General features: G+C 39.0%; 1 protein-coding gene across 5 annotated transcripts in view; it reads left to right on the top strand.

Annotated features, from left to right (window-relative positions):
- Window positions 1-24,646, top strand: part of CREB5 (cAMP responsive element binding protein 5) — a 295,632-nt gene that overhangs the window by 109,263 nt on the left and 161,723 nt on the right. The gene's annotated exons all lie outside the window — the stretch shown is intronic.

Below are 24,646 nucleotides of genomic sequence, written 5' to 3'. Positions count from 1 at the left end.
TCGAACCATCAGGTTTTTAGGTCCCAGGGGAAGGAGGACAGTGTAGGGGTTTGCCTAATCTCTCTGGAGAGTGAGTTCCAAAGTCGGGGGTCATCACCAAGAAGGCCCTCTCCTTCACACCATTTAGTAGACAGATATAATGATTTTACTTTGATTCAAGCTTCAAGCGTAGCGTTCTGACACACTTGAACAATTGAGGGTTTTGCAAAAACAATGAAGTTGGACTTCTTTTGGATTCAAATTTAGTTACAATTCAGACATCTTAAAATTCAATCAGGCAATTACACAGGTGGCTGTGAATGAGGCTTTTAATGAGTTGATGCTGTCTTTTTTGCAAAGTTTTATTAACAGAGAATTTTTACAACATAAAAATGACATGTAATGTGAATGCACAGAAATAAAAATATTGAAGAAAACATCACGTCCTCTGGTATATACAGATTGAGCATCTTTTATCTGGAATGCCTTTTTTGGATTCTGGATTTTTCTGTTTTTTGGAATATTTGTATTGATACATCAGGAGATTATTGGAAATGGGACCCAAGTCTCAACCCAAAATTAATTTATCTTTCACGTATACCTTATATACAGAGCCTGAAGGGAATTTTATACACAGGTTTGTGTGCACTGAATCAAAAGAAAGGAAAGGGAGCACTATTTCAGCTACCCATATAGACAATTTTGGAGCATTACGAATTTTGGATTTATGGATAAGGAAACTCAACATGTACTACTAATACTGCTTTCTCTCTTACACAAGTAACATCTTCCATTGTATAAAAACAACAACAAAGCAACAACAAAAGCAATGGTTTTCATTGTGAATTCATCCTAGCTAGGTTGGGACTATCTGTACAGGGATATTACTCGCAGGATAATTCCCCACTTAATTATCATGGCAACCCAATGTAGTCTCATCTGAAGGCAATCATGTCAAGTAATATGCTATCTTTTTTCTCACTTGTCATCATATCAATTCAGACTGTGATTCTGCCTAAATCTTAATATTTTGACAGAAACAGTGCAAGCCCTGATCTATGTCTCAGCCTTTGATAAGTTTGATTTTTTTTTTTTGCAAATATGTACTCTTCAATTTTGCTAGAGAAAGTCCTCATTCATCCTCTGTCATCCCAGTTGAGAATTTCATGTGGTGATCTTGCAAATATGTTCAAAAATTTTGGGAAAATGTATTTCAAGAAATAAGAAGAATCACCCAAATAGAGATAACAGGAACACCGGAGATAGCACTGCTGTCATTTATTGACAATGTTAAAATACCAAAAGAACTAAAAGAATTAATTGCCAATCTGGTAACAGCAGCAAGATTATTAATAGCTAAAAAATGGAAAGAAGGAGGGGAGTGCCAATTGGAAGAGTGGTATAGGGAGATTTGGGACATCGCAATAAACGATAAACTGGCAGGAAACATTAAGGTTAAAAGAGGATTATTAAAAAAAGATGATTTTGGGAAGATTTGGGGGAAATTGATAGAATATGTATATATAGAAGGTAAGGGGCCCAAACCTGTAATAGAAACAACTGATTTTTGGAAATAAGTATTGTAACTGGCTGGTCGGGGGTGAAGGGTTAGCACTGGTAAAAAAATTAAAATTTAAAAAAAAAGAAAAAAGAAAATTTGTAATATGATCCCAATATATGTGGGTAACACATCATTGTTCTTTTTTCTTAACACCATTTTAGTCTTAATTCTATCTTGCTTTTGATGTCTTTATAGATTACTGTCATTTCAGTACATGATTCTGAGTCCTGCGATTTAATCACCATGTGAGCAAAATTATTGCTTTATACTGTTTTGGATTATCTTGAGGAGCAGAGAGTTATAAAGCAGCAGTTCTGACTAAAATTGTTTCAGTGGTTTGAAAAATTGAAAATACTAAATCAATAATCTTCCATCACTCAATGATCCAGTTTCTTGTAATAGTATCTCAGGTATTTTGCCTTCCTGCTGTCTTGTATACCCTTACTCAAGTGTAAATCCAATTCATATCAGTTGGGCATACTTTTGTAAACTTGTGAAAGATTACGGTATTGAGAAATGTTCTTCTTTTAGACATTTGCTATATCCACCTAGTTATTCACTCCATTTCAAATGACACAGTGTCCCAATTTTCAACTCCTACTGCATTAAGAATGCATAATTCTCAAAATCAATACATACTGCCATAACTCTGGCTAATCTAAGAGGTAGAGAACTATATGTGATGTTCAGCATTATTCTTGACAGCATGAATTACTCCTAAGAAAATCTTGGAGCAATATTAATTGGCCCTTTAACTGCATCCTATGTACTAAGTTTCTATCTATTTTCATGAGTAAAAAAATATGGATATTATATAGGTGATAGTGTATCACCTATATAATATCCATATTTTTTTACTCATGAAAATATGATAGCTGCCCCATTTCCTAATTCTGATAATATAAAATGATTCTGCTGTGACCAGGAAGCTTATATATACTCATGACAATCGGTGCCAGTTGGCGACTCCCATTTTAGTGGGGCAATGAATGCATTCGATGTTTTGGATCACCGTCATTCTAGATGCTGGAGCCGTTCTAGATGCTGGGCCTATATTTGCGGATAGAGCTAAGTACCTTGAATTGATCCTTTAAAACAGTGGTTCTCAACCTGGGGTCTCCAAATGTTTTTGGCCTTCAACTCCCAGAAATTCTAACAGCTGGTAGACTGACTAGGATTTCTGAGAGTTGTAGGCCAAAACACCTGGGGACCCACAGGTTGAGAACCACTGCTTTAAAAGCTAGGTTGAAACCTGGAATGGAGTCATAAATTTACTTCATGGGAGCTACTACCTATCTTCATATGTTAAAATAATTGTTCAGTAGTGATGGAAAATAGACTCTGCTGTTGATTAGGGACATTTTCACATGTGCCACCGGAAACGCTGAGTATTGCCTGCAACAAATCTCTGCGATCTCAGTGGCACCTGCCCAGAGGACATGGGGACCTGCTGCCCCACACTCTGTAGGCTTTCATCTACCTCGTCATATGGGGGAATCCTCTTTAAGTCCGTTGAAGCTATTTTTCCTAGTGGAAAGATAAGAAGCCTCCTGTCATTCACTACTGGCAATTTTTTTTACTTTCACTATGGAGCCGTCCTAGAAGTACTTTAACTGTGTGTGATGGAAGTTGGCAGGCTCTGTAGCTAAAGTGGAAAAAACTTGTTGCCACTGCCGAAATTAAGCCCATGTGAAGAGATCCTAGGTTGCATGTGCAAGCACACAAAGACACAAACTTCAATTTATCCAGTCATCATTATATGTTGATCTTTATAACAGTCTTGGTAACAGAAGAAAAATGCTTTGGATCACTTAGAACAGTGATTCTCAATCTGTGGGTCGCCAGGTGTTTTGGCCTACAAATCCCAGAAATCCCAGCCAGTTTACCAGCTGTTATGATTTCTGAGAGTTGAATGCCAACAGATTGAGACCCACAGATTGAGAACCACTGGCTTAGAGAATATGATTTAGCATGTACTGATAGAATCATAGAATTGGAAGAGACCACAATGGCTATCCAGTCATGAATACAAAGAAACAACAAAAGCAAGAAAGTTGGTTAAATTCGGTTAAATATATCATGTGCATCTACTAAAAAGTAAATCTATATGACCTTGATCGTTTGCATAAGATTGGAGACAATTTAACTACACTTGGTTTTTGTCTTCATGGGGTTAAAAATGCTTCTAAACACAATTCAAAGTGCTTGTGTTGACATTTAAAGCCCTAAACAGCTTGGGACCTTGAGTGTTCCTTGCCAAGAACTGAGGTCTGTTGGCATTGTGGGAAGTCCTCCTCTGTATCCTAACAGTGAGGTCAGTGTACCATATGAGGACAGGGGACAAGATCTTGTCAACCGTGGCATCCCAGTTGTGGAGTCCCTCCCTTTGCAGGCCCAATTTCAACCAACAATAGTTTTATGTAGATGCCAAATAAAAATATGATTGATTATTGAACCCTTTGGTCCTTACTGATTTATCTCAAAATGCTAATACCTATGGTTTTGAAACAATTTAAAATGTTTACATCTGTTTTAACTCATGAATCTTATTTAATGTTTTTGAACTCTTTAATATTGATCTTAGTGATGGTGTTGGAGCTTCCTTTGCACATTTTGTGGTGGGACTTCAATGTCCTTGCAGAGACTTCTCTGTCAGCAGGTGCTCAGGATGTCTTGTCCTCCATGACAATGGTTCTGTCCCAAGTAGTATCTGGTACCACACGTGCTACTGGACACCTCCGATACCCAATTTACTGGGCAACGTGCAATGAAAGTGAACTAAATGTGGAGGAACTTTGTATTGTTGTTTTATAAATCACACTACCTGGTAAATGTTAGACCCATGGGGACTCAGAGCCTCTGTATGGGTGGAGTGGAGGACTTATTAAGGTGGTCCATCCTAGAAGGGTTATGGATCTGAATGGATTCTTGATTGCTCTTGGAGAGTTTCCAGTTGCTTGGCAGACTTTGAAGCCTCTGTTGATATCTGGAACAGAAGAATTGTTGCTCTTAAGCATCCCCTCTCATGGAGTTGAGCCAAACAAGAACCCTAGTTCTCCAGGGAACTGGTGTTGATGAAATGAGTGGGACTTGCATAAAACCCAACACCATTTGCTTGAAAGCTCTTGCTTGGCTCCTCTTCTAAACTGTCTATGCAAACCACATTTTACATGCAGATGAATGCAAATGGTGTTATCCATATGCGCCGACAAAGTCTGTGTGATTTCCTGATACTAGGCAATGTAATATTTCATGGGCACAGCCTGTGAATGTCAGACATTAATAAAATAAAATAAAATATGGAAACAGGAAATCTTTTGCCATGCGTTCACTTGTATACTGTTCCTCTCTTCCACCCATCCCCAAAGGCCCCATGACGCCCACGGCAACTCTCACTTTGGCTAAAGAAAGCTGGAAACAGGTCCATCTGGAGTGTGCCAATGCCAGCTGTGTGTGTCAGCCAGACAACCACTCCCTGCCCACAGGGGACGAGTGTTCTTCTTGTGTAGCATTTCCAACCCTTCTTGGCCCAGTTAAGAGAAGCTTAGTTGTCTTTCTTTAAAGACAGTTCTGCATTTGGGAATAGGTGCCTACCCTGATTTCCATTCCATAATCCTATATGTGGGAGGAAAGTTCCTGCATTTGGGTGGGCAGAAATGCCACAAGTTCATGGTATATTATATAAATGGCCATATATCCATGTTTGAAAAAGAAAAGTAAGAGAAAGATTTAAAGTCTTAATTGGCCATCACATATTTGCCTTTTAGTGTACTCTATTCAAATGCATTAAAATAATTTTCAAAAAAATATGCAACATTATTTTTAAATGAATCATAGTGTTGAAAAACAGATGTGAAAAACAATTCAGATTTTGTCCATGATAACAAATATTGGAGGCTGAAATACTGATTGCAAATTGTGCAAATCTGAGAATAACCATTTTGAGCAATCGTCCTTAGAAGTAAGTTCTCTTTAAGTTCAAAGAAATGTACACAAAATAATATGCCCAATCTCTTTACATCTGTCTACATCTCCACTTCAACCATAAGGAATGGTTCACTGTAATATTTAAGTATAACTGAAATAGCAGATTAAGTAATCATGCTGCCTTTGGAATGGTTGCCAAAACAGGAAATTATCACAGAGTTTCTGTTAATGCAAAAGGGCAGTAATTAAAAGCAGTAGGCCTAGGCGTATTTGTTTAAGCCAATCTAGATTGTTTTACTAAACTATTTTGAACAATGTAGGCACTCAGTTATGAAGGTCATATAATCATGGCTTGCTCTCTGTTTGTAGCATGTTCGATCTATATGCTGCCAGCTAATGTTCATGTGTGGTGGTATGTGCTGATATGTGATGGTGTACATTAGTATGCTGAAAATCCCAATCACAGACAGGAGTGCTGGAAGGAATGGTAATCCCTAAAAGGCAGAATTGCTTTCTTCTGTTGTGATATTGTGATGTGTTGATTTTATTTTTTATTATTTTGATTTTATTCCATTGTGTCGTGTTTTAATCTATGTTCTTGTCAGGCTTGCCCCTATGTAAACCACACTGAATCCCTTTGGGGAGATGGAAGTGGGGTATACAAATAAAGTTATTATTATTTTTATTATTATTTCTTGAGATATTTATATGTAAGAATAGGGAAAGCCATTAATAGAAGCCATTTCATGAAACAGCGTATTCTATGTTAAACCACAGGCAGCCTTATTCAGAAACCTAGTCTTTAAACTGATATAGACTGTGCAATATTACACTTGTTCCAACTATTGAAAATCCATTTGATTTAATGCTGAGAATTGTCAAATTCGGAGAGATGAACTGCTGTTCATCTGATATAATTCAACCACGCAACTTTAAAGACTTTTGATCTACAATCAAAAGAAAATCTGTTTTTTAAAAAAATCCTTATGTTAAAATAAATTCCTCGTCTTCCTTATTATTTTGAGCCTGTTAGTACTGATGCCCTGAGACTCAAAATCATTAATCACTTTGTAAAAATAGATTCTTAAATGTGTAACAAGTCTTGACTTTAATATTTTTGTAACTCATATGAAGATTAATTACAAGTTAGCTTTCATTTGTTGTGCCCGCTTGATCTGCATGACTAAGCAGTCAGACTCTTCCATCTCGTCCTGTCAGCAATGTGCCAAGAATTGTGACAAAACAGACATTGTTGTTACTGCTTCTGTTTCCTTTTTTACCCATGGCTCCCTGTTAATGTATGATTGTATTCAAAGTACACGTGAAAGCAGTCAAAGGAGGAATATGACATGATGATGCATGGCTATGATGCATGGGATGGAAAAGAAACCTAAATTCCCAAGATTCACTTTGATGATGGATATATGCAAAAAATCAGTGATACTTAGAAATCTTGTATTGGGTTGGACTGAAACATCAGCCCAACTGTATCTTTCCAGGTGAGACATGAAATTAAGATGAGCCCTGAAAGATGAGCCAGGAAAGCAAACAGACAACAAAGAAAAGTTTTAGTCAAAAAATCCCACCAAGCCCCTGCACAGGCCAAGGTAGATAGAGTTTATTTCAAGCATCAGTATTTTATAGAACTTCAGAGTTATGCAGACAGTGGCAAAGTGTGTACAATTAATGTCTGATGCTTACAGAGTAATCTGAGGGCCATGGTATCTAGAGATTGTTTGTTGTTTAAAAGGATGTTCTTAGGTCTGGCACTATATCCGTAACATCAGATGGAGTGGCTTGATAAATGGCAGGGCTCAGCAAAACAACACAGGACATGAGTGAGATGTCAGCTATTGTCAAAATGGAGTTGACCAGGCTCACTAAAACAGATCAGTATACAGTTGAATCTCTAATTTTTATTTTACGCAAACACTTAAAATAACAGATTACTTTGAGTCCAGTGTTATCACATTGGAAGTGTTATTATGCTAAGGAAATTATACATCATGATGTCAGATGATTAAGGCATTGAATGTTTTTGTATGTAAACCACCCTGAGTCTCCTCAGGGAGAGAGGGCGGTCTATAAATAAAGTTTTATATTATATTATATATTATATCAGAGTGAAGTTCAGCAGACGCACAACTACCTTTGTGTTATCTTGTTGACATCTACACTCTTGTGCATTTATAATCCATCTATTACTGTTAGATGTTCCCAATAACTGGGCAGGGCCGAACTTGAAAACACTGAGAATTTGAATATGCAGTAGACCATTTTCAGTAACTTATCTCCTGTCATGGCAATGTAATTTTCCCAAGTTCTAGACTTGGAAAACCTCATCAGTTTTGCTTTCTTTCACATTCTGATTTTTTAAATAGCAGGTTCTGTAAAACATGGGGAAAATGTATGATTTTGGATACATTCTTATGAAAAATGACCCTACCCAAAATAAAACTCATCAACCTCTCCACCAGCTATATTAGCCAAATCAGTACTTATAGCTGTTGCTAATATGAAGATGAGACTGGATTAGACTAGCTCTAATACAGTCTCAAAAACAAAGCTGAATACACAGTGATCTAAATGCAAATGTCTAAGAAGGAAGTGTTTAAAACCATAAATCTGGTCAGGAAAATCTGTTTCTTTTGCCTTCTCTTTCCTTCATTTTTAAATGACATTTTCCCAATGACATTAAGGAAAAAATTTGCAAAGTTGGGGAAGTTTTTAGGAAGAAAATGAATTTCTCAAATACACTTTTCTGAATGGGAGGGCCTGAAAGGATCCAAGGCCACCAGGCCACAGAAGGCTGTCTCAGTGAAAAGAGGAAAAAGAAAAGGAAAGGAAAGATAGTGTTGCCCGTTCCTGGAGAACTTCGTCATAGGCCAGGAATCTCTGCCCTGGGTGACAGCACAGATTAGAAAGGCTAAATGTCAACATTGTTCTCTGGCCTAATAGTTGGCATACATTCAAGAGCATTTTAGCAACAAGAGGAGACTCCCCCCTTCTAAATTCCCCTACTTTTTTCATCTCCCCCTACATACTGTAAGTCATACTGTCAAGTCCTGAGTGCAGTCCCTTCAGACCTTCCAATAAATCTTTACAGCACCGATCTTAAAAGCTCAGTAGCCTGTTTTCCCCTGGCACCTCCTCTCCTCTTTGTTAATTTATTTAATCTATGGTGTCAACTAGGCAAAGCATCCTAGCCTGGTAAAAAAAGAGAGGTGAAATGAGTAAATGCTCTGATCTAGGTTTTAGATAGGCTACTGAATCTGATTTCATTCCATAGATACAATTGCATACAACCTTGCCTGCTTTGGACCGTGGTCTTGATTTCTGGTTTTCTAATCTTTTTTTTTAATGGATTAAGAATGAAGAAGCTTCAATTGTCACCACAAATTGCAACCTTATGGCTGCCAATGGCCCGAAATTTAGAAAAGCATGCTTTATTTTAAAATGATTGTACTTTGATTCTTCATTTAAAAGCATTAAGAATGATTAGAGTGGCATCCTTGGATTGTGAAAAACATCAGATGTTTTTCACAATCCAACATTACTCTTCAACATGAGAACTCTACAATGGAGTGGCACAGCATGTAGAGCATTATAAATATGCAATATTATAAAACAGAATATATGAATATTATGATGGACATTGTTGCTGGCAACAATAATCCCAGTGTTCAATTGAAACTTTTTTTTCATGTCAAGAGCTATTTGAGAAACTGCAAGTTGCTTCTGGTGTGAGAGAATTGGCCGTCTCCAGAGACGTTGCCCAGGGAATTCCCGGATGTTTTGATGTCTTACCATCCTTGTGGGAGGCTTCTCTCATGTCCCTGCATGGGGAGCTGGAGCTGACAGAGGGAGTTCAACCTGCTCTCCCCTGTTCAAACCACTAACCTATCGGCCAGCAATCGTGCCAGCACAAGAGTTTAACCCATAGTGTCATTGAGGGCTCCCATTGAAACGTGAAACTTCTAAATGGAAGACACCACTAGGATATTTATGTACATTCAAAAGAAATGCTACAAATAATTAGATAGATATAGCTAAATGTGGTTTTCTAAGTAGCTTTAGATGAGGCTTTTCTCACACCATCTCCCTGCCATGTTCACTAACTTTTATGTATTGCTGATGGCTTTCATGGCTGGAATCACTGGGTTGTTGTAGGTTTTTCGGGCTGTATGGCCATGTTCCAGAAGCATTTTCTCCTGACGTTTGGCCTGCATCTATGGCAGGCACCCTCCTCCTGAGGATGTCTGCCATAATTGCAGGTGAAATGTCAAGAGATAATGCTTCTAGAACTTGGCCATATAGCCTGAAAAACCTACAACAGCCCAACTTTTATGTAGTCTTCACACAATGTTGCACTCCTCTCTTTTCTTTTGACTTAATCATGGAAAATCCATTAAGAGGAATATTAGACCTATCCTTTTCATTGCCAGCCCTGGGGTATCCTCAATCTGGAAATATCCTACCTTTATCAGGACTTATATTAGGAAAAAAACGATTGAAAGGGGAGGGGGGCAGGCACTAAGCATGCCCAGACACCCTACAACTACAAACATGGAAGACACACTTTATACAACACATAATTATGAACCCCAAACTCACATAATCTACTCTTCAATAGCCCAGTATCATAAATCTGTCATCTAATTATATCATTACACATAATAGTGTGACTAATGCATTGATTTTAGTACATCTACTCTAAATGTGACCATCCAAATACAATGGTAAATACATTATGAGTGGTATAATGAATAAATCTGTTTTATTTGCACTTTTTAGTCGCAAGTGTTTTGTTGCACATGAGAAGGAATAAAGAACAGTTCATCCTGCTTCTCTGGCAGCTTTTTTAAAACTAGGCAGAGCAGAGCAACCAAAATCAATGTTCCTGTTACAACTCTTTGATACAAAGTCAGACAATATTAGGTTAAAGTATCAGGATATAGAAAAGAAAGTGGTGGAATGCATTTGAACTTTGTGTCCTGCCCTAATGCATTTAATAAATGTCTCTAATGAAAGTGGAAAGCTGTTTCTTTCCAAATGATGTAGGAGCTTTGTATGTAGATTCTCAAAGTAATATCTTGTTGATGGTGAGAAGAGAGCAAAGTTACAAGGGTTGAAAAAACCCTCACCCTGTGTTGCTTCACATCAATCAGTTATTAATAAAGTAAGTGGAGTGACAGATGGGGTTTTTTTTCTGTTGCTACTCCTTTCAAGTTTTCTTGCTGAGTAAGAACAAGACAGTGGCACATTGTAGCTCACCTTGCTATATAAGCAAGGCTGGTTTGCATGGTTTATCGTGCATTAATATTTTATGATCTTCCCTTTTTGTGTTAGTTTTATGTCTAATGTGAAATGTACCTTCTGTTCTCATATGTAAGGCTATGCCTAGGGAAATGAATCTACCATATATAGCAGTGTTTCTCAGCCTTCCTAATGCCGTGACCCCTAAATACACTTCCTCATATTGTGGTGACCCTCAACCATAAAATTATTTTCATTGCTGCTTCATAACTGTATTTTTGTTACTGTTATTTATTTTATTTATTTATTTATTTCAATTACTTATACCCCGCCCTTCTCACCCCTGAGGGGGGACTCAGGGCGGCTTACAAACAACAGCACAATTCGATGCCTGAATCAATAAACAAACAATACCTACAACAATTTAGACAGTTAACAAGTTAAAAACATTAGTACATAATAAAATAGCAAAACAATCTCATGTTCAGTGTTCAGAGTTCCGTATATCCATTCCATTCCATTCGTCCATGTTTGTCGTCAGATCTTCCTTTAGCTGCCAGCATGTCCAAAAGCTTGGTCCCATATCCAGGTCTTCAGTTTTTTCCTGAACGTCAGAAGGGAGGCCGCTGATCTAATCTCCCCGGGGAGTGAGTTCCACAGGTGAGGGGCCACCACTGAGAAGGCCCTGCTCCTCGTCCCCGCCAACCTCACTTGTGATAGTGGCGGAGTCGAGAGCAGGGCCTCCCTGGACGATCTTAAATTTTGAGGTGGGATGTAGAGGGAGATCCGTTCGGACAAATACACTGGGCCAGAACTGTATAGGGTTTTGTAGGTTAAAACCAGCACTTTGAATTGTGCTCGGAATTGGATCGGCAGCCAGTGGAGCTGATGTAACAGGGGGGTGGTGTGCTCCGGTGAGCAATCTGGCTGCTTCTCGCTGGACTAGTTGTAGTTTCCGAGCAGTCTTCAAAGGCAACCCCACGTAGAGTGCGTTGCAGTAATCCAACCAGGATGTGACAAGAGCGTGGACCACCGTGGCCAGATCTGACTTCCCAAGGTACGGGCGCAGCTGGCGCACAAGTTTTAATTGTGCGAAAGCTCTCCCGGCCACCGCTGAGACCTGGGGTTCCAGGCTCAGCAATGAGTCCAGGATCACTCCCAAGCTGCGAACCTGCGTCTTCAGGGGGAGTGTAACCCCGTCTAACACAGGCTGTAACCCTATACCCTATGAATCGTAATGTCAATATCAGATATACAGGATGTATTTTCATTCACTGAACCAAATTCGGCATAAATACATGATACGTCCAAATTTGAATACTGGTGGGGTTCGGGAGGGGATTGATTTTTGTCATTTGGGAGTTATAGTTGCTGGGATTTATAGCACACCCACAATCAAAGAGCATTTCGAACTTTACCAATGATGGAATTGAACCAAACTTGGCACACAGAACTCCCATGACCAACAGAAAATACTGGAAGGGTTTTGGTGGGCATTGACCTTGCGTTTTGGAGTTGTAGTTCACCTACACCCAGAGAACATTGTGGACTCAAACAATGATGGATCTGGACCAAACTTGGCACAAAAGCTCACTATGTCCAAATGTGAACACTGGTAGAGTTTGGGGAAAATAGACCTTGACATTTGGGAGTTGCAGTGGCTGGGATTTATTGTTCACCTACAATCAAAGAGCATTCTAAACCCCACCAATGATAGAATTGTATCAGACTTCCCACACAGAACCCCCATGACCAACAGAAAATTCTGTGTTTTCTGAAGGTCTTTGGTGACCCCTCTAGCACCCCCCCAGGGGTCCTGACCCCCAGGTTGAGAAACACTGATATATAGTGATATACCTATCATGTAGTGCAATCATTCCAGGGACAGGATGGGGAATTAATCATTGGAACCACTGGAGAGAAAGCAGCACAACATCTATTACCTTTACTATGCAGCTGTGACATACCCCTCTGGCGCCCACAAAAACATCAGCACCATCACTGATAAGATACTTTCCCGTTAATTCTCACTTCTATTCTTTGCTTGAAAATGGCGTCTAATCCTGGGGGGTCTTTTTCTTTTACCTTGTCCAAAATTGTGCCAAAAACTTCTGGCTGTGAACATTGGTTCAGCTGTAGATAAAGATGTTCAGAATAAAAGGTGCAGTTTCTAGGCAAGTTTGGATCCTGGGCTTCTTTCCAGTTCTGCCGCAATCAGCAAGTGATCAGCCAATTGATCCTGAACAACATTTTACCTGATCTCATTCTCTACATTTGGTGGACTTCCAAGATGGCAACTATAGGTAACTAAAACAAACACAGAATTCTAGTGCTTCCACTTGGTACAAACAAAAGAGTCTAAAATATCACTGGGACTCATGCTAACCTAACTTGTTCAAAGATGGCAGGCCATGGTGCAGCTCTGAGTTGCTTACTTGGAATACAAAAAAAAAAAATACAGATTGGGATCTGTGCATTATCTGACTTTTCATAGTTGCTTTATAAGAGATATAACAGTACCCCTTTTCAAAAGATTGTGAAGATCCCTGCTTAATGAATGTAGATGTATATTCTTTCGGCAAAATGTAATACAATTTCCTACATGAGTTCCAGTAGAGGTGTTGTTTTTGGTATTTTTAAAATAAATAACCCTACCTGTGTAGATGTGTTATTTCCTGCTTATTGTTTCCAGAAAGCAGACATTTTCTGAATTTGACAAATAGAGATCGAGAGAAAAGACTAGGGTTTCTGATCTGCAAACTCAGATATGGCCGTTGCTAGCATTTTACATGGTGATTTTCTGTTGTTGTGCCTTCAAGTTGATTCCTACTTATGACAACCCTAAGACAAACCTATCATGGAGTTTTCTTGGCAAGATTTGTTCAAGGGGTTTTTCCCTTGCCTTCCTCTTAGGCTAAGAGAGTATGGCTTGTTCAAGGTCAACCAGCAGATTTCCATGGCCAAGTAGTGATTAAAACCCTGGTCTCCAGAATCATAGTCCAATACTGAAATTGCTATATCACACCAGCCCTTCTCTTATTATTATTATTATTATTATTATTATTATTATGCTGACACAAAAACACAGTATGTCACAGCAAATGAGAGTTATATGTTTGATTTCTTATCACAAAATCACAAGTCAAACACTTCCCAAGCATCTAGGACTGTGTGCTGTATTTTCAAATGATGCACACAGATCCAAGTAAGGTGGCCCAATGGGTGCCACCTTGTCAAGGTTGGGGAGATTAACTGCTCCAAGGATGCTAAGAGCTCTGCTGGTGGTAGTGTAACTACCAGCAGGTTCAACCAAGTCAGAGAGGTCTCAGCTGAGAAGTGGAACTAAGAGCATCTAACTCATTAACACTATGGAGAAACAAACCAAAATGAAGTCTACTGGCTCAGTCGACGCCCAGGATAAAAAGGATCACGGTGGATGCTGCTGATTTTGGACATCCATCAACAAGTGGGCTACAGAATCAAAATACAAATGAACAATCACAGAAGCGGCAGAAATATACAATGCCAGAAAACTGCACATAATAATAATAATAATAATAATAATAATAATAATACACTATTTCACAGAAAACAAGGTATATATGCTGGATTTCGTATCACAAAATCACAAGTTGAACACCTCCCAAGCATCTAGGACTGTATGATGTATTTTCAAATGATGCATGCAGATCCAAGTAAGGTGGCCTTTTGCAGTTGACAGATTGTGATTTTGTCAATGTTTATTGTTTCCAAATGCTCCTTTGGCACATTATTATTATTATTATTATTATTATTATTATTATTTGTGTGCTTGTGTGTGTTACAAACCATTCTGAGACACAGAGAAATGGAAGTTATTAATTAATCAGTTTTAGATCACACTCATATTGTTTCTTGGCATGGCTAGTCCATCAATTGCTTTTGCTACTCATATGTTTAAATGCTCAGAGTTAGTTGTTCTCAGAAGAACAGATAATTCAGTCCTATGTGAAGTTCTCCTCCCGAACATCTCTCTACAATGGAATGATGATGGTGTGCATTAAACCACAGATCTCAGGTCTTGACTTGTGGATAATTTGACAGATGTTTCCTCATGTAAAATAACAACCAAGGTGGAGGCCTGTCAAATTATGTGATGTAACTTAAAAGCCATATTGTCCTTTCATTTATTTTTCCTTCAGCAGGTAGGAAGTTGCTTTGTAATTCTGGCACTTTTCATTCTTCACCCTGTTAAAAAGGTTTCTGAGATAGTGTCATATGAATCAGGCACAGAAAAATATGAATTTAATGAAAGAAAGAAATACTAATATTTTAATAGCTGTTTTAGTGGATCGTTATGTGTGTTTTATATAATTTATGCTTAATTTTTTATACAAGATGTAAGGTAATTAGTAGGTTATGTTACCATTTAATTTTTGATTAATTTTGTCATAGCTGTTGTTTCCTTTTGTGATTTGATTAGTCCAATTTTGGATTTTTTTTAAATTTATGAATGTATTTGGCATTGAATGTTTGCCATTTTTTCCACCCTGAGAGCATTATATTCTAATATGAAACTGTGAACAATAACCATAAATATGGAATGACATTGCTGTCAGTATTAAGACAATATGAATACCGAGAGCATTATAATCTAATATTAAATGAATAATATCCAATCCAATAATTCAATAACACTGTTAACATTACGCCTTTTAACTTATGCCTTGATGCTACAGTATGTTGAAAAATGGGTATTTAAATTTATGTAAGAGAAACATTGAGAGCAACAGGTGAATTTTTCAATGCCTTAAAATTGTATGCCAAAGTGTGTTGGCATAACATATAGGCAGTCCAGGTTGACAGGAAGAAAGAAAGGGAGAATACAGAGCAAATATATTCCAAGTAAAACATACAGTACATGGGTATGAGCTTTTAATCTATGTTCCAGTTTTTACAAGGACATTTTAATGAGGAAACGTGCCCTTCAAGGACAAGCCAGTAATAAATATCTTGTCACAGACCTACCTGTCAGCGAGACCATACTAAATAATGTAAACCTGTAAGGTGTCGAGGTCTGCAGTGTTTGTGTGTGTTATGGGGTGGGGTCGGGGTATAGTAACTTTATGATGCAGTAGCAAATTGTAGAGTTGATTAATAGGTTCTTTTCTCACCATACTCTGAACGTATAGCTCTCTATCACTTGTTATGGTAATGACATCTCATGATGGGGCCGAAAGGTTAGATATTTGCTGTCAACATCCATTATCAATTTGACATTATTGTACCTTTCTAGTTTCTGTGCTGCTATTAAAAATTTCCCTATCCAAACCTCCACTCCTTCCAGAAATGTATTTCCGAGAAGGAATAATTATCAAAAAAGTGTCAATCTATTAATATGCATGCACTTACTGTTCATGGGTACTAATGGTTTTCTTGGTGCCATACACAAACACAATTGTAGTACACTAGTTTGGCTGTGATGCAACAACCATATCCTGTTTGTGTGAGCAAAGTTTCACAACATATAATCTTTGTGCAAACATTTGAGTATTTTAACCTGGCGAAATCTACCTGGTGGATTTTCCAATTGATTTAATTGGCTCTTAGTGGATATCAGACGCAACCTCATTCATATTTTTATAGAATCATAGAGTTGGGAAAGTAAACAAGGACCATCCAGTACAACCCCTTGCCATGCAGTAACGTTTCCATGACCTCTCTCTTTGTATTGTGCATTCACTCTTGTACAATAATTGCGCTATCAAATATGTGACCAATTGCATAGCACTGACATAAGGCACTGCAGCACAATTGTCATTTAACTCCTCATGCGACACGATTCAGTACAGGATCTTGACCTATAAGGATGTTAAGTGATCGACTTTGACTTGGGGATTCGGTAGTATGCATGGGAAGTGACTATCACATTATGGAAATGTTTTGCCATGTATTGCGACTGGAACTGAGAGTGTTCCATTAGTGGGAGTGTGGAACTGAACACGTAAGCAAGAAGTAAAGGTAGAAGGCGCAGGAGAAAGGGAGACATAAATTTACAATTAAGGGTTGGATATGACCTAACAAGTTGCCGTGGGATCTGATCTTATCCTATTTACAAGAGGAAAGGTAAATGACTCATAGGTGATAAATGATGAAGTTATTACTCACTTATCGGATTAAAAGAAAACCTGTGGCTTTCATATATTTTATGGCCTTTTTTATAAACAGTGATTGCTGCCCAGTATTTTTATTGCAAAAAAAAAAAAGATGCAGAGATGTGCTGCTGTTTAATGGTTCCTTCTTAATTCAGCTTCTTCGTGATCTTCAGGTAGATTTGATGTCCTTTTCTTCTCTGGAAATATTTTCATGCATATCTATCAGTCTATCTTCAAAGAAGAAAACAGATGTGTGCAAGTCACTATAAAGTTACTGGCAGTATCACAGTATGTGATACTGCCAGTGTCTTCAACATGATTTAATATTTTGATGCAATCTTTAGAGAGTTGTGTGGCTATATCTCATCTTCCATTCATTCATAGCAGCCCCCGGTGGCACAATGGGTTAACCCTTGTGTCAGCTACACTGCTGACTGAAAGGTTGGCCATTTGAATCCAGGGAGTGGGGTGAGCTCCTGTCTGTCAACTCCAGCTTCCCATGCAGGGACATGAGAGAAGCCTCCCACAAGATGGTAACACATCTCCAAAGAACAAAACAGATGTGTGCAAGTCGCTATAAAGTCACTGGCAGTATCACAGTATGTCTTCAAAATGATTTAATATTTTGATGTAATCTTCTGTGAACTGTGTATCTATATCTCATTTTCCATTCATTCATAGGAGCCTCCGGTGACACAATGGGTTAAACCCTTGTGTTGGCTGAACTGCTGACCGAAAGGTTAGTGGTTCGAATCTGGGGAGCAGGGTGAGCTCCTGTCTGTTAGCTCCAGCTTCCCATATGGGGACATGAGAGAAGCCTCCCACAGGATGGTAACACATCCAGGCGTCCCCTGGGCAACATCCTTGCAGATGGCCAATTCTCTCACACCAGAAGCAACTTGCAGTTTCTCATGTTGTTCCTGACATGGGGAAAAAAATCTTCCATTCATGTGGCTCTGTGCAGTATATATAGTCTCTCTCACCGCCTACCCCATTTTCATCCTTGCAGCCATCATTAGAACAGACACATTGGAGCTAACATTTGCAAGATTTACTATGAAGCATATATATGCTTTCCCATCACCCCCCCCCCCCCTTGCAGAGTTTTAAAAATAAATATCAATTATCCTCTCTGTTCATTTTTAACAGGAAACTAGGCAGAATAACAGATGCAGTGGCGTGAAGAAGGCCCAATTCTGAACCAAACACTTTTCTATCACAGGATTAAAGGAAGAGAGAGAAAGGAAGGAAGGGAAAGGTTGAGAGGAAGAGGGGAAATGGGAGGTTTAGCAAAGGAAAGGGAGTTTAGCTTCCAAGGATATCCCTTGCATAAATACTGCCCTGCTAAAGAAAGCTTCTACGTGTAACAGTTGTGTGCCTTTTCATGTTTGTGTGCCATAAAAATGAGAATCTGCCTTTTTAAAACTCCAAATATATTAGAGCTTTAAAAAAATGGACTACATGCTGTTTGGTAGGGTCATTATCTGTCTTTCAGACAAGGGAACTTCTAAGCTTAGCTATGAGTGTTACAAAATGGACATCAAGTGATTTTAATACTTGACACAAATACATATCAAGTGGCATGAATTTGGCCCTTTCCAGATGTTCGTGTACAGATTTATTCATTTCCATGTGCCGAATTCCATCCAGTTTGTGCAAATATCCTGATCTGATTCTCTATGCATAAAAAATTGTTTGCAAATATTAAGTAGCAGAGTTTATTTATTCAAATTAAAATATTCTTGTTGTTGCTGATGCAATATTATGTTCATGCACTTGAACATTTTTCTGTTAGTTCATTATTATTTGCACCAGTTAATAGAGATTCCTCATACAGTCCCCCCAGATAGTCTTAAGTCTAACTTTGAATATAGGTGCCATGGCACACCTTTGGCCTTTGGGAAAACTATATTGTCTGGTTTTACTCGGGGCCTATCTTATACCTTCTGTTAAGATTAAGACCCTTAGCAGACAGAGGCGCTTTGAGGCAAAGGGAAAAGATAACCATATGAGTTTACTGAAACAAGATGAATAAAGGGTTAACTCCACCTGGGACTATCATAAGGTAATTTGAAACAATATGTTACAAAAGGATTATTGCTGGTTGCAATAATCTTTCTGGAATCTTTGAAAGTCTCTTGCCTCTGGTGCAATGCGATGATTATAAACTGTCTCAATCTTCTTCCTTGTGAAGCTTAGGCTGGCCAAAAGCTTCTGTTGTCCTTTGGACTAGTGGTATAAAAATACTACTAAATGCAGGTGCTAGGAATGCCTGTTTTGATTGCTTGGGCCTAGGATACCAGACAATCTCTGTAGCTCTGCTGCAGAAAAGAGAGGAGTCCAGGAAAGAGGTCTATACAGGGAAATGGAATTGGTCAATTAAGACTAGCCTCTGGGGGGATTTTAAGCTCCACCCAAAAACTAATACAGAGGAAGGTATCTGCACTATTGGGAAGGCCTATAAACAGGGGGAACTAAAGCAGAGGAGAGAAGAAGGCAGAGCCAAGACTTCACAATAGGCATGCTAAAGTAGAAGTGGGAATGGTATAGCCTTCCAGATGTTGCTAAACTGCAATTCTAGCCAGCACAGCCAGTGGTGAGGAATGCTATGAATTGCTATTCAAGAACATCTGGAAGTGTGCATAATTCCACCTCTATTTTAGAATGTCTAGATTTCCCATCTCCACTGTAAAACCTAGAGGCTATTTTATCACGAAGTCTGGTAATGGTGTGGTATAGGAAAAAGCCAGCCCTAAACTACCTCTGAGTTTCCTCATCTATGAAATCCACAAGCTGATAGGTGATTTGAAGGCACACACATAATTTAGCAGAGGGAGCCAACAGCCTCAATTAGCAGATACTAGAGGCAACTATGGTAGGCCTTGCAGACTCTCCAGCTATTCTCCCCTATGGGAGGATAAAGCTGTGCTTTCTACATATAATACATTTAACTTCTTTCATTATCCTGCTGGCCATATGCATTTGCTGTTGCTAACCGATATCAAATGGGGTTTGACTTATGGCAACCTTATGAACATGAGACCTCTAAGTCACCAGGTACATACTTTCCAACATTTCACAGATGAAAACCAGAACATGTGGCTGAGTAATGTCAAAGTACGGTCAAAGGAATGTGGGCAAAGGGCAAAGAATTTGGAAGCCGAGCCATATAAGGAGCAGCTTAGGTATCTGGGTGTCCTTAACTTGGAAGAGACGTTTTAGAGGGGCCATGATAACCTCATGTTTAAATATTTGAAACGATGGCATAATGAGGAGGGAGCAAGCTTGTTTTCTGCCACTCTAGAAGCTGGGACATGGAGCAATGGATACATACTGTAGGAGATGAGATTCAACAGTGGAATATGCAGCTGTGAAGTCTCCTTCACTGGAAGAGAGGCTGGATGGCTGTCTGACAAGAGTGCTTTGATTGTTGGACTGGATGAACCTTGTGGTCTTTTATTCTGCGATTCTATGATTATTAGTGAAAAAGGGCATACAAAACTATTATTTTATACAGGCATGTTGAACTCATGTTTCTCAACAATGACTAGAAATGCAAGTCATCATTAATGCCAAACAAAGATGTTTTGTTGCCTAAGGTTGAAAAAAAAAAGATTGTAAGCCCGAGGGCTGGAAATCGTCACGTTGTTGTTGTTGTTGTTGTTGTTGTTGTTGTTTTTGTACAGCACTAGGAACAGTTAGGGTGTTATATAAATCAGTGAAAATAAATTCTCTCCTCTAAGTGCAAAAGCCAAGTGGAGTAGTAGTAAAAGAGTATAATGTGCTACACCTTGTCAGGAGGCTAACTTAATGGATGCAAGAACACAGAACAATCTTATCCTTTTCATAGTGCTACTTCCAGCATCTTTCAGGTGAAGCAGATGTTTTTTAATGGTAGGACCAACCATGGTTGATGCTACCATGGGTTGCCTCATAGTTCAGCAGAGACATGGCCCATCCAGTAGGAAGCAAACAATGTAGATCAGTGGTTCTCAACCTGGGGTCCCCAGATGTTTTTGGCCTACAACTCCCAGAAATCCCAGCCACTTCACCAGCTGTTAGGATTTCTGGGAGTTGGAGACCAAAAACATCTGGGGACCCCAGGTTGATCACCACTGATGTAGATTGTTCTACTATCATTTTCTGTGACTGTATAGTAAAAGACATAAAGCAACAAGAAAATTAAGTGTTCTCTTAGGTCTTTTAAACATTTGTTTAAGTTACAATATTTTAAGATGTTAAATATATATATACATACAGTGGATGAGCATCTAGCTGAGTCAGTTGGTATTGTTATGTGAGACAGACCATGCTTTTCTATAGAATTCTTGTTACAAAAATGTATTTTGAGTGTTGTACTTGCATCATTCTATTATGTTGATAAGAGTTTATAATTATTTTTAAAGAGGTAATGGGGGGAATGGGAGAGATTTATGTTGGTTACATTTTGAACCATGACCTTCTCTAACACTGTCATTCTCCCCACCAACATGCTTGATTTGGTGGTGGGACTGTGAGAAGACCCTCCCCAGTAAATCATAGATGTCTCCTAGGTTCATAGAAAGAGATGCAGTCCTTTAGATAACCTGGACTGGAGCCATATAGGGCTTTGTAGGTCAAAAGAGTTGAATAGAAGTCCCCCAGCACCACCTTCTGAGAATGTCTTTCCAGGAAGGACCTCTAAGCCCCATCCCAGAAAGGTGACCCAGAATGATACCATGATTGATGGTATTGAAAGCCACTGAAAGGTCCAGGAGAACCAACAGGGACACACTCCTTCTTTCTAGTTCTCTAGTCATTGAGTCACCTTGGTCATTCACCAAGATGACCAAAGCTATCTCTGTCCCATAACCAGGCCTAAAACTGGACTGAAATGGATCTAGATGATCTGCTTCATCCAGGAACACTTGGAGTTGTGAAGCCACCACATGCTCCAGAACCTTGCCTAAAAATGGGAGACTGGTCTGTAGTTGTCCAGTACAGAGGGATCTAAGGAAGGTTTATTAAGAAGTGGTCTTAACACAGCATCTTTGAGGCCTGCAGGGACTCTGCCCTGATGTAGGGAGGCAGTAATCACTTCCCCTCTGGCCTGAAGGGCAAGGGTCTAGAGCACATGTGGTAGCTCTCACCACTCTAAGAATCCTGTCCACATCCTCAGATTGCACAAATGGAAAGGTATCCATCAACACAGAACAAGCAGGTGCCAAGGGCAGGTGATTCCTCAAGAGCCATCAGGAAGCCATCAGGAATCCATCCGGATCCATAAGTCTCCTGGGGTGGATGATCTTAATGGGTCCCCCACCCCTGCAGAGGTTCTGAGTCCCAGCCAGTCTAAACCTGATCAGATAGTGATCTGTCCATGATAATGGAACCAAGGGGAACTCCATTTTTAAATCAGCACTCCCATCTTCTGTATATATTTAAGAAGACCTTCTGAAATAACAAAGGATGCATCTATATACTGTAGAATGAATGCAGGTTGAGTGCCGGTTCTCTACCAAAGAGGGCTGGTGCCTCACAACTTCCAGGATAAGGATTCCATAGCATTGAGCCATGGCAAGTAAGTAGTGTCAAACTGCATTAATTCTACAGTATAGATGTTCTGAGAGACTAAAATTAGACCAAGTCTCTGGATCCAGACCTGTTGCAATAAGCCAGGATTGCATGTCTGTGGGATTTACTGCCCTTTTAAAAATAAAATTCTCTGTAAATGGGCTAATTCTTAATTATTATTTGTTTAAACTCGGATTTTGGAAAGCATACCGGATTATAGCTCCTGCCACTTGGCTCAGAAAGTCTTTAATTAGCAGAGCTCCAAAGCCTCTTCCTTGTGTAGGTCTAGACTTGTCCTCACATTCTGGCTAAATAATGTTTACTTGGTTTCAGAGGTTATGGCCTTTGTCCCTCCACGAAAGTGTTAGACGACTGGTCAGAACAAACACACGCAGTCATGTTCTGACAGTGTTGCATCCCTTACCAATAAGCAGAACTTCTTCCGTCCCCAAACAGTTTTTTCATTTCCCCTATTTCCTGCCCTCACAGATTGGGCAACAAACATTGTATATTTCCTGAAGTTGACTAATGACAGGACATTGGTGTCTGCAGAGTCTGAGCAGTAGTCTGGTTCAGGCAAAAGATGAATTCTCAAATGAAAAAAGACCGGGGAAAGTCTAACTGTTCTTTTAGGGATTGTTGCTTTTCAAATAATTAGGTAGAATCACCTTCAGAAACTGGCATTATAAAGTCTAAATGTGGTATGTCTTAAAATTCCTGCTCAAAAATGTATGATTGGGAGCCAAATACAATGGACAAAGGCCAGTAAGACTTCTTCGTGGTAAATGAGAGTTGCATAAGAACAGAACTTCTATTTTTGTGAAATTCATTTTATTCATTTGCATAGGATTTTCATAGGAGAACCAGCTAATTAGGTAGACCTTTGTGCCATCGTTGTCTCCTGATAGAACCATCTACATATCTTCCCCAAGAGCCCACAGACAATTTCATAATATGTTTTCCAGGGTTGTTTTTTTTTTAAAATAGTTAATGAGAAACAGGCATTTCATTCTTCTGTCTCGGGCCTTAAAGAATTATTGAATTGGACAGTTAAGGGGTGCAAACTGGACCAATCACCTTGATTTATAGCAACTGGCTGTCTACCTCCAGTGTCCATGAGACTTTGAATGAAGCCCTTTCCTAGGCTTGTTGCCTTAAAAACTCAGTCTGAATATAAATCCCAGGAGGGAAAAAGAATTCTATGCATTTCATTTTGGGAAGCTATAATGTTTAGATGAAAAAATACTTCTTCATTTTTTAAAAAATGGTTACAGTATCTTTCACATAGCTGGTCAATTTATTCTTTATTTAGCAATACAGTATAGGATGCGGTACTTTTCTCGTCTTAGGGCCTCATCACACTTGAGCGTTTTCCCACTTCAGTCCACTTTAAATGCTGTGCCTGCAGAATTCTGGGGCTTGTAGTTAAGGGATAGACTTTTAAACCGCTCATCCAGAGAAGCCCCGGGTTTCCTTAAACTACAAGCCCCAGAATTCTGCAGGAGGCAGTCACAGTGTATTGAAGTGGGAAAATGCTCAAGTGTGATGAGGTCCTCAGTTTATTTTCTTTGGGTTGAAAAGTTGAGAGTGCTCATTTTTCCTGAATAGATTAAATGAGAAAAGTCAGATAGCACTACAGTGGTGTGTAACTCAGGGTTGCTTGTTTTACCAATATTTCAAGATATGCCAAAGCATAGAGATCTAGCTAATGTACTTTTAGTATTATTTGAAGTTGCTACCATCATCCTTTAAATTATGCACCTTAATTTATTATTTAGATGCAAACCTGTATCAAAATACCTGCAAATAAGCCCAAGAGTGGCTTAGTGGTTTTACCATTGAACTGTGATTCTGGAGGCCAAAGTTTGATTCCCCGCTCAGCTGTAGAAATTCACTGTGTGGCATTGGGCAAGTCACATAACCTCAGCTCCAGAAAATCCCATGATAGATTTGCCTTAGGATCACCATAAGTTGGAAACAACTTGAAGTCATACCACAACCATTTATAGTTACTTTTTGAGTTGTCATGTACAAGATTAAATTTTACCATCCTTGTGGGAGGCTTCCCCCATGTACCTGTATGGGGAGCTGGAACTGACAGAGGGAACTCAACCCGCTCTTCCCAGATACAAACCACTGACCTGTTTGTCACCAGTCCTGCCGACACAAGGATTTAACCCAATGCACCACTAGGGGCTCTGATTCTTCTTAATGAGAACACAGGAAACCTCCCATG

Source organism: Anolis sagrei, chromosome 6 (genome assembly GCF_037176765.1).
Source record: "Anolis sagrei isolate rAnoSag1 chromosome 6, rAnoSag1.mat, whole genome shotgun sequence".
Classification (NCBI taxonomy): domain Eukaryota; kingdom Metazoa; phylum Chordata; class Lepidosauria; order Squamata; family Dactyloidae; genus Anolis; species Anolis sagrei.
The sequence above is the reverse complement of the archived record's forward strand: the minus strand, read 5'-3'. Positions and strand labels throughout refer to the sequence as shown.